The 11,366-nt window shown below is 37.6% G+C and overlaps 1 pseudogene; it reads left to right on the forward strand.

Annotated features, from left to right (window-relative positions):
* Positions 1–4,801: 4,801 nt before the first annotated feature.
* Positions 4,802–5,739, forward strand: LOC126079336 (olfactory receptor 481-like; annotated as a pseudogene).
* The last annotated feature ends 5,627 nt before the right edge of the window (positions 5,740–11,366 follow it).

The raw sequence follows: 11,366 nt of genomic DNA on the forward strand, positions 1-11,366 counted from the left end.
TTGTTGTTAGTTGCCATAGATTCAACTCTTAGCTCATGGTAACCTTATATATAACACGATGAAACAATGCCCGGTCCCTAAGATGTGACTATTTATGAACCACGTGATGGTACTCAAAGCATCCCTGGTTGCACGGTGGTTAATAGCTCTGGGCAGTTAATTGAAAGGTCAGGGGCTCAAACTCACCCTCTGTGGGAGAAAGATATGGCAGTCTGCTTCTGTAAAGATTACAGCCCTGAAAATCCTATGGGGCACTTGTACTGTGTCCAGTAGGATCACTATGAGCTGGACTCATCTCCAAGGCAACAGGTTTGATTTTTGGATGGTACTCAATAAACTAGTTCCAGGCACCTCATCATGGTTGCGTCTCAGAAATGTTAGAAATGACCACAGCATAGCACACATTAAGGAAGTTGATCCAAATCAAATTTCGTAACTAATTAAACGTATGCAGTTGTAATACTTATGTATAAATAATGAGGAGAACAAATGAAGCCCCTGGGAGTTTAACAGATAGCCAGCATAATGGTTTATGAATACATAAACACACCTAATTTTCTTGATCCCATTGGATTTTCAATGGAATGTTTAGTGTTGAGGTACTTAAGGTGTTGTATTCCAAAGTGTCCTAGGTCTTGGGTAAATAGGTGTTGATGTACAGAGATTGGAGCCCTGGTGGCACAGTGATTAAGAGCTCAGCTGCTCTCAAAAGGTCGGCGGTTTGAATCCACCAGCCGCTCCTTGGAAACCCTATGGTGCAGTTCTACTCTGTCCTATAGGGTCACTATGAGTCAGAATTGATTTGACGGCAAAGGGTTTAGTTTTAGTTTGGTACCAAGATGATTACTGAAGTCTATCCCCATCATAATATTTGACCAGCAGGTAGCATTCATTCTTTCTTATTGATATATAAATGTTGCTTGCGTTTGTAATGGAAGCTAATTGTTGCTTATTTCAAGTAGACTCTCATTTGTGGATTACCCTCTCATTGCCATTCATTGCTAGATGTTTTAACATGCATCATCTCATTTAATACAATGACCATGTGAGCTAAATATTATTACCTCAGTTTTAAAAATTAGGAAATTGAGGCTCAGAAGGGTTATGTAACTTTTTCAAAATCACACAGGTAGTAGCAACAGAGTCGAAATTTAGTTCCAGAACTTTTGGCTGTTAAGTCTCATTTTATTTTTGTTTTTGCATCATATGTCATGCCTCCCATGTCAAAATGGCACTCATATCATATTTTAAATTCATTTGAGTCCTTTGTATAATTAGTATATATATATATAAAATTCTAGATTTGTCCCCTTTAAACTCTGACACAATACTGGGGCTAATTAATGAAGCTAGAGATCTAGCATTCATACATAAACCTTACATTGTTGTTGTTGCTGTTAGATGCTGATTTTCAACTTAGAGTGACCCCATGTGACAGAGTAGAACTGTCCCATAGGGATTTTTTCTTTTAATAGCTTAAAACAACACAAATTTATTATCATACAGTTATGGAGGTCAAAAGTCAGAAATAGGTTTCACTGGGCAGTATAAAATGAAGGGATTGGCCGGGCTGCGTTCCATTGGAAGGCTCTAGGGGATAATCCATTTCCTTGCCTTTTCCAGCTTCTAGAGGGTGCTTCCATTTCTGGACTCATGGCAGCTATGTGGCTGAAATCAAGTCCTCTTGTTTTTTTTTTTTTTTTTCAGTGAACATTGTTTTCTTTTTGTTTCTATTTTGCACAGGATTATTTGTATCAAGCCTTTTTAAATCTCAGTGAAATGTCTTTGCTTTTTGTCTACAGCCTTGTTATCCCAGGTGTGGTCCCCAGACCAACAGCATCAGTGTCCCCTGGGAACTTATTAAGAATGCAGAATTTCAGGCTCCACCTACTTGAATCAGAATCTGCATTTGAACAACATTTCCAGGTGATTTGTGTGTGTAGTAGTTTTAACCCATGCAAACTACCTCACTGATAGACTCATCTGTGCTTCATTGCTTTAAGGACTTCAAACCTGTTCATTCTGGCCCAACCTCTCCTGAGAGCTTGTATTTCCACTACATATATATACATACACACACACATAAGAATCACCTTGAATCTGTAAGAACCACTTGGCAGTCTTATTAAAATGTAGATTATGATTCAGTATATCTGGGATGGAAATGCAAATTCTCAGCAGTGAGTAAAACCAGAATGAACTCATTCAGAGCCCTCCTTTTAAGACAGCAGTGTTAATTACCACTTAACAAGGTCATTGTAGCTCACTCCCATAGCTCTTTTCTCCTTCTCGGAAGAGTTTCTCATGTCTAAGTTATTGAGCCATGGTGGGCGTCTTAGTCATCTAGTGCTGCTGTAACAGAAATGCCACAAGTGGATGGGTTTAACAAAGAGAAATTTATTTCCTAACAGTAAATTAGGCTAAAAGTACAAATTCAGCACGTGGGCTCCAGGGGAAGGCTCTCTCTCCGTCAGCTCTGGAAGAAGGTCCTTGTCCTCAGTTTTCCCCTGGTCAAGGAGCTTCTCAGGTGCAGGGACCCCAGGTCCAAAAGACATGCTCTGCCCTTGGTGCTTCCTTCTTGGTGGTATGAGGTCCTCAACTCTCTCCTAGCTTCCCTTTCCTTTTATTTCTTGAGAGATAAAAGATGGTGCAGGCCACACCCCAGGGAAACTTCCTTTACATTGGATCAAGGATGTGACCTGGTAAGGGCATTACAATCGCACCCTAATCCTCTTTAACATAAAATTACAGTCACAAAATGGAAGACAACTACAGAATACTGGGAGTCATGGCCTAACCAAGTTAATACACACATTTTTTGGGGGGGCATGATTCATTCCATGACAGTGGGCAATGGTGAAGCACTCAGCTGCTAACCAAAAGGTTGGCAGTTTGAACCCACAAGCCTTTCCAAGGGAGAAAGATGTGGCAGTCTGCCTCTGTAAAGACTGCAGTCTTGGAAATCCTGTGGAGCAGTTCTGTATTCTGTCCTATGGTCACTATGAGTTGGAATCAAAGGCAAACAACAACAATATAAAAATGTAGCTCATAGGCTGCACAAAATCAGGTAGTGGGCTGAATTTGGCCCATAGGATTTGTGGAATTCTGCTCTAAAACCAATCACACTATTCCATTTCCTACTTTACCCATCTTCTTTGCAGCTGTGGTGGTCATGGGACCTAGCACACAAGGTAGTATACTTCTTTACAGGAGCATACTATTGAGTTAATTCATATAAAAATTATTAAATCACACCAATTTATCACTGGTTAGGGTACATGTTTGACATAGTAAGGTTGGCTAAGAATAGTTATAAACCTAGATGTTTAAAAAAAAATTGTTTTAATGTTTCTGCTTGAGATCCTTCAAAAATAGCAAATAATCCACTCAGTCACTGGGGAGTCTACACATGGTCAGCACTGTTCCCCTCAATAGCAATTACATTCCTTCTTCAAATAGCAGGCTTCTTATATTTGGTAGTAGTTCTGATGTACTAGTTGATATTTGGTAATAGTTTTGATTGATAGTACCTGTTGAACTTTATTATTTGGTACTTTCTTCTTCAGTGGGTCTTATCGGGTTTACTAGTCTGGGCTTGTTTACCATAAGCAAACCTAAGCCAGGGAGAATCATCTAATAGTATTCCATAGACAAGTATTCTCCTGCTGAAGAATAATCATTAGTCTGTTTGCTACAAGGTTCACTTTTCAGCATATTTACAAGAAGGTTATACTGGGCTTTCCTTTCCCTGGGAGTATTCCCCCAGTTATTGTAAAGGAAAGGACCACAGGCTTAGTCGATTTATTTCCTTCTTTTCCCAACAATGTGGTAGAAATTCAATTTTATTATTTTCCCGTGGATAATCAGGCATCATTTATTGAATACCTTATCATTTCCTACTTATTTGCTGTGCTGTATATGTCCTTTATCAAGTTTCCATGTGTTTTAGGCCTGCGTCTTGGCTCTCTCTTCTGTTCTATTAACTCTGTTTATTTCTACGAAAACACTGTATCTTAATTATTTAACTTTTAAAAAGTCTTGATACATGCAAGGCTTAGGCCATTCTTTTTTTTTCTCCAAAATTATTAGAGTTATTATTGACTATTTGTGCCCTCAATTAAAATTTGGAATCAGTTTCATTTAGTTCCATGCAAACTTCTTGGAAATTTTATCTAATCTATAGATTAATTTGGGGAGAAAAGAGATCTTTATAGTAATGATCTTTTTTGCCCATCTATTTAGGTTTTCTTTAATCCCACTCAATATAGTTATGATTTTATAAAGAAACACCATGCATACATTTTGTAAGTTATTTGGTTACTGTTAGAAGTGGCATCTTTAAAAAAATTTGTTATTCTTTGCCATTGAAGAGATACATAGCAGAATATACATCTATTCATCAATTTCTACCTGTACAATTCAGGGACATCCACTACATTCTTCAAGTTGTGCACTTATTCTAGCTGTCCTTTTCCAAATTATTCCTCCAACATGGACATAAACTCACTGCCACCTAAGCACAAATGAAATGTTTTAAAATTGCATTTTTTCGTTCTTTGTAGCTGATGTATTGGAATGAAACTTATTTATTTTTAAAAAACTTTTCTTTTGAAATAATTATAGATTCATAAAACGTTGCAAAAATAGCACAGTTTCCTCAAATAATTACATCTTATATAATTAGAGTAAAATATCAAAACCAGGAAATTAACATTGGTAAAATGTGTGTGTATAGTTCTGTGTTACTTTACAACATTATCTCTGTTTCTTATTTCAATAGGCACCATTCCAAATAAGATGAATGAAGATGGTAAACCACACGATAGTGACAAAGTTCGTTATTTTGGGGTTAACAGATGATCCTACACTTTGTTCCATCTTCTTTGTGACTTTTCTAGGAGTGTATATTGTTACCATATTGGGCAATTTCAGGATAATCATCTTAATCCGAGGCAGCCCTCAGCTTCACACCCCAATGTACCTTTTCCTCACCCATTTGGCTATTGTGGACATCGGGTATTCTACATCAGTCACACCTCTCATGATTGTGAGTTTCTTAAGAGAAAGAACTGCCATCCCTGTTGCTGGCTGTATAGCCCAGCTTGGCTCTGATATTGTTTTGGGGACAGCTGAAGCCTTCCTGCTGGCTGCCATGGCCTACGATCGCTATATGGCCATCTCCTCCCCACTTCTCTACTCCACACACATGTCTCCCGGAGCCTGTATCATCTTACTGGTTGCTTCCTATCTGGGTGGATGTGTGAACGCTACATCGTGTACTGGCTGTTTAATGAGCCTAACTTTCTGTGGCCCAAATAAAATCAACCATTTCTTTCGTGACCTTCCACCACTAGTGAAGCTTTCTTGTACCCATATTTATATGGCTGAAATATCCCCTGCCATCTCAGCTGGGTCTATCATTGTAATCATGCTGTTTATCATAGTTGTTTCATATGTCCACATCCTCCACGCCATCCTGAAGATGCGCTCTACAGAGGGACGGCACAAAGCCTTCTCTACCTGCACTTCCCACCTCACTGTAGTCACTTTGTTTATGGGCCAGTTACATTTGTTTATGTCATACCAAAGTCAAGCCACTCATCTGCCTGTGTTAAAGTGGTGTCTGTGTTTTATACAGCGGTGATCCCCATGTTGAACCCACTTATTTACAGTCTGAGAAACAAGGAGGTCAAAGAAGCCATGAGGAAATTGATGGCTAGAACACGTTGGTCTTTTTGAATGTAATCAAATATAAATCCAGAAACTGCAAAAATATATTTTGTGGAATATATGTGATGGATGTTTATGTTTTTCATTAGTCTTATTGTTTTATGTGAAGAAGTCTCTTAAACATAAAATGCCAGTGTGTTGATTAATGCTAACTTTATAGTTTTCTAGAGTCACAAAAAGAAATCATTTTCATGGAAGTGTTAGGTACAGAGTTAGGTACAGAGTAGATACCTATATTTCAGTTAGTGTTCCTGGAGAATATAGTGTCACTTTTTCTCTCTTCTGTCCATAATTTAGGGAGCCTATAATTAGAGAGTTCTTTCTTTTTTTGAAAACATCATCTTGTAAATTAACATCTTAAAAAGCATCTTATACTCAATAAAAATAAATTGATGTTAATGTTGACAGCCTGGTCCCTTTCTCTGGAAGGCTTGAGTTCCCCTCATACAAGGGTTATCATAATCTTTGAAAATAGTAATGTTAGGGCTTTGGAAAAGTTTTATTCCCACCTTACCTAAACCAGACCAAAAGAATTTGTTGCAGAGTCTTGCCACCAGGAGGCTCAATCCAGAATGAACTCTGAAGGCTTGCCAGACAAGCCTTTGAAGAATAGGAAAAACTACCAAGAGATGGTGGTGATGTGTCTTATGAAGTCAATCTAGGGAAGGAGCTAGATTAGAACAATCTTGGAAACATGGCACTCTGATGGATAAAGTAACTAGTACACTGATGTTGAAAAGGGTAATACCATAGAATTCAGGAAATGAACATCAGTTATACAATGGCATCATCCTGCAGAGTTTACTCTCATCTCTGTGTGCCTCTTATTTTGAGAATTTGTGTCTATGTGTTTGTGTGTGTGGGGGGATGTTTTTATTGGTTATTTGTGTACCTTCTTTTGTGTAATGTGTTTTCAGGTATTTTATTTTCAGATTGCACTCTTGTTATTGATTTGTTCTTATTATAATCTGTCTACTAATCCTTTGTCATTTTGACATATTTTAAAGGTATACTCCTATCCTGAGGCTTGCCTTGTTACTTTCTTAGCTGTGTCTTTTTATGAACAGAAGTTCTTAATTATAATGAAGTCCAATTTATAGATCATTCCTTTAATGTTTAATGTTTTAGTGACAGATTGAAGGAATCTTTGCCTAACCCAAGGTCACTAATATGTTATCCTCCAGAGGCTTTATCATTTAGTAAGTCAACATTGGGCTGCAATTCTAAATATTTCTGTTTCACTTATGAATTTGCACAAGCAAGGTCCAGCAATCAATTTACTTTGAGAATGTGTGATATTATGTGATTTGTTTTTGCCAGTCCCTCCTCTACTGTTGGAGCCCTGGTGGCACAGTGGGTAAGAACTTGTCTGCTAACAAAAATGTTGTCAGTCGGAATCTACCAGCCACTTCTTGGAAACCCTATGGGACAGTTCTGCTCTGTTCTGTAGTTTTGCTGTGAGTCGGTTTGGTTTCCTCCACTGTTGCTTTCTAGGTAAAATCCTTGTGAGGAAGATGGTTGGGGAAAATGATTTGTTGTCCATTTGGTCTCTTGTATATTTCTGTCTGCTCAGGCAGTTTATACTGCCATCCAATGTTTGGCTGATTCCTCCTCATCCTTTCAAATTCTCTCAGTCTGTGGCAGATCAGACTATGCACTCGACCCTCAGGTTTATAATCTACCATAGCTTTCTGCTCACCTATCTCTGGACATCATTCATCAAGGCTTTCTTGAATCCTCTGCTCTTGAATCACTGTATATGTAACTGTGATTTTCATTTATCCAAGCTTTTTTTTTGGCATGTGGTTAAAGGTCTTTCACATCCTTCTACATCATACTTCAAAAGTGTAAGTCCCATTTTAGTTTATGAATATTGTATCAATATAGCAGCTGTATATTAAACCCAACTTGGATTGCTTTATTATCCATTTTATTATCGCTGGATTTGATTTGCTAATATTTTGTTTAGGATGTTTGCTTCTATTTTCTATGAGAAAATTAGGCCTATTTTGACCTGAACTTTTCAGATTGGGACATCAAAATATAAAAATGATTTGTGAAGTATTTCTTTGATTTCTTTTCTCTGAAGAACTTTTCATAGGCTTGATGATATTTAATTTCTGCATGTTTGTAGGACTTCAAGTATGAAGTTTTCTGGGTCTTTCACTTTTTGGGAAAAGTTTTTCAGAGACTCATTTTCCTTAATGGGGAAGTAAATATTCAGTTTTTTTCTATGTCATTTTTCTAAGATGTTATTCAAAATAGTTTTCCAATTCATTTGTATATCAATATATCTTATTATTTTATACTTTCTATATGATCTGTAATGCTTTCCTCTTGCATTTTTTTTAATAGTGGTAAAATATATATAACAAAATTTTAACTATTTTTAACTGTACAAATCAGTGACATTTTATTCACAAAGTTGTACAACGGCAACAACTTTATTTCCAAAATTGTATCATCACCCCAAAGAGAAACTGAGTACTCCTTAAGCAATAACTCTCCACTTACCCATCCCCTGAGTCCCTGGTAATTACTAATAAAATTTTGTCTCTATGCATTTGCCTATCGTAGATATTTCGTGTAAGTGGGATCATACGGTATTCGTACTTTTGTGTCTGGCTTGTTTCATTCAGCATAGTGTTTTCAAGGTTAGTTCACGTCATTGTCCTTGTTGTTAGGTGCCATTGAGTTGATTCCGACTCATAGGGACCCTATGGACAACAGAATGAAACACTACCTGGTCCTGCCATCCTCACAATTGTTGTTATGCTTGAGCCCATTGTTGCAGCCACTGTGTCAATCTATCTCATTGAGGGTCTTCCTTTTTTTCTGCTGACCCTCTATTTTAACAAGCATGGTGGCCTTTTCCAGGGACTGATCCCTCTTGATAATATGTCCAAAGTATGTGAAATGTAGTCTTGCCATCCTTGCTTCTTCCAAGACAGACTTTTTCGTTCTTCTGGCAGTCCATGTTATATTCAGTATTCTTCACCAATACCACAATTCAAAGGCATCAATTCTTCTTTGGCCTTCCGTATTCATTGTCCAGCTTTCACATGCATATGAGGCTATTGAAAACAACATGGGTTGGATCAGACACAGCTTAGTCCTCAAGATGACACCTTTGCTTTTCAACACTTAAAAGAGGTCTTTTGCAGCCTGTTTGCCCAATGCAATGCGTCTTTTGATTTCTTCACTGCTGCCTCCATGGGTATTGATTGTGGATCCAAGTAAAATGAAATCCTTGACAACCTCAGTGTTTTCTGCATTTGCTTATTGGTCCAGTTTTGAGGATTTTTGTTTTCTATATGTTGAGGTGTAATCCATACTGAAGGCTGTGGTCTTTGATCTTCATCAGTAAGTTCTTCAAGTCCTCTTCACTTTCATCAACCAAAGTTATGTCATCTGCATAATGCAGGTTGTTAATGAGTCTTCTTCCAATCCTGATGCCCTATTCTTCCTCATATAGTCCAATGTCTTGGATTATTTGCTCAGCATACAGATCGAATATGTATGGGGAAAGGATACAACCCTGACACGCACCTTTCCTGACTTTAAACCATGTGGTATCCCCTTTTTCTGTTCAAATGTCTGCCTCTTGATCCATGTACAGATTCCTTATGAGCACAATTAAGTGGTCCGAAATTCCCATTCTTCACAATGTTATCCATAATTTCTTGTGATCCACACAGTCTAATGCCTTTGCATAATCAATAAAACACAGGTAAACATCTTTCTGGTATTCTTTGGCAGGATCCATCTGACATCAGTAATGATATCCCTGGTTACATGTCCTCTTCTAAATCTACCTTGAATTTCTGGCAGTTCCTTGCTGGTGTAATGCTATAGCCACATTTGAATGATCCTCAGCAACATTGTGCTTGCATGTGATATCAATGATATTGTTCAATAATTTCCACATTCAGTTGGATCATCTTTCTCGGGAATTGACATAAAAGTGGATCTCTTTCAGTTGGTTGGCCCAGTAGTTGTCTTCCAAATTTGATGTGATAGCATCTATCAACACCTCATTTCTCTTTATGGCTGAATAATATTTCATTGTAAGTATATACCACATTTTATTAATCCATTCATTTGTTGATTGATGGGTTATTTCCAGTTTTTAGCTATTGTGAATAATGCTACAGTGAACATTGATTACCAGTATCTGTTTGAGTCCCTGCTTTGAAGTCTTTTGGGCATTTACATAGGAGTGAAATTGCTGGGCCTTATGGTAATTCCATGTTCAACTTCTTGAGTAACTGTCAACTGTTTTCCACAGTGGCTGTATTATTTTACATTCCCAGCAGCAATGGATGAGGGTTCAAATTTCTCCACATCCTTGTCAACACTTGTTATCATCTGTCTTTTTTTATTATACCCATTCTAGGGTTATGAAGTGGTGTCTCCTTTTGGTTTTGATTTGCACTTCCTTAATGACTAATAAAATTGAACATATTTTTATGTACTTATTGGTTATGAAATGAGAAGGAACAGCTGCAAACCTTCATTAATAATTTGAAACTGGAACGTATGAAGTTTGAATCTAGGAAAATTGGAAAGCATCAGGAATGAAATGAAACACAAAGATCAATATCCTAGGTATCAGTGAGCTAAAATGGACTTGTATTGGCCATTTTGAATCAAAAAACATATGACCTACTATGCCGGGAATGACAAATTGAAGAAAAATAGCATTACTTTCATCGTCCGAAAGAACATTTCAAAACTGATCCTGAAGTACAATGCTGTCAGTGATAGGATAATATCCATAAGCCTACAAGGAAGAACAGTTCGTATGTTGTCATGGATTGAATTGTTTCCTAAAAATATGTGTCGTGTTTCCTAGTATTGTGTGGTTGTCCTCCATTTTGTGATTTTCCTATGTATTATAAATCATAATCTCTGCCTGTGATTAAAAGAGGATTAGGGTGAGATGTAACACTCTTCCTCAGGTCACACTGCTGATCCAATGTAAAGGGAGTACCTGGGATGTGGCCTGCACCACCTTTTATCTTACAAGAGATGAAAGGGAAGAAAGCAGAGAGTTGGGGACCTCATACCACCAAGAAAACTGTGCCAGGAGCAGAGCCCTCCCTCTGGACCTGGGGTTCCTGTGCGGAGAAGCTCCTTGTACAGGGGAAGATTGATGACAAGGACCTTCCTCCAGAGCCAACAGAGAAAGCATTCCCCTAGAAGTGATGCCCTGAATTTGGATTTGAAGCCTACTAAACTATGAGAGAATAAATTTCTCTCTGTTAAAGCCATCTACTTGTCATATTTCTGTTATAACAGCACTAGATGACTAAGACATACAAATATTATTCAAATTTACATGCCAACCACTAAAGCCAAAGATGAAGAAACTGAAGAATTTTACCAACTTCTGCAGTCTCAACTGATCAAACATGAAATCAAAATGCTTGATACTTACTGGTGATTGGAATGCAAAAGTTGGAAACAAAGAAGGATCGGTATTTGGAAAATATGGCATTGGTGATTTAGAAATGATGCCAGAGATAGAATGATAGGATTTTGCAAGATCAATCATTTATTCATTGCAAATACATTTTTCAACAACATAAATGGCACCTACACACATGGACCTTGCCAGATGGAATACACAGAAA

This window comes from Elephas maximus, chromosome 7 (genome assembly GCF_024166365.1).
Source record: "Elephas maximus indicus isolate mEleMax1 chromosome 7, mEleMax1 primary haplotype, whole genome shotgun sequence".
NCBI classification, from domain to species: Eukaryota; Metazoa; Chordata; class Mammalia; order Proboscidea; family Elephantidae; genus Elephas; species Elephas maximus.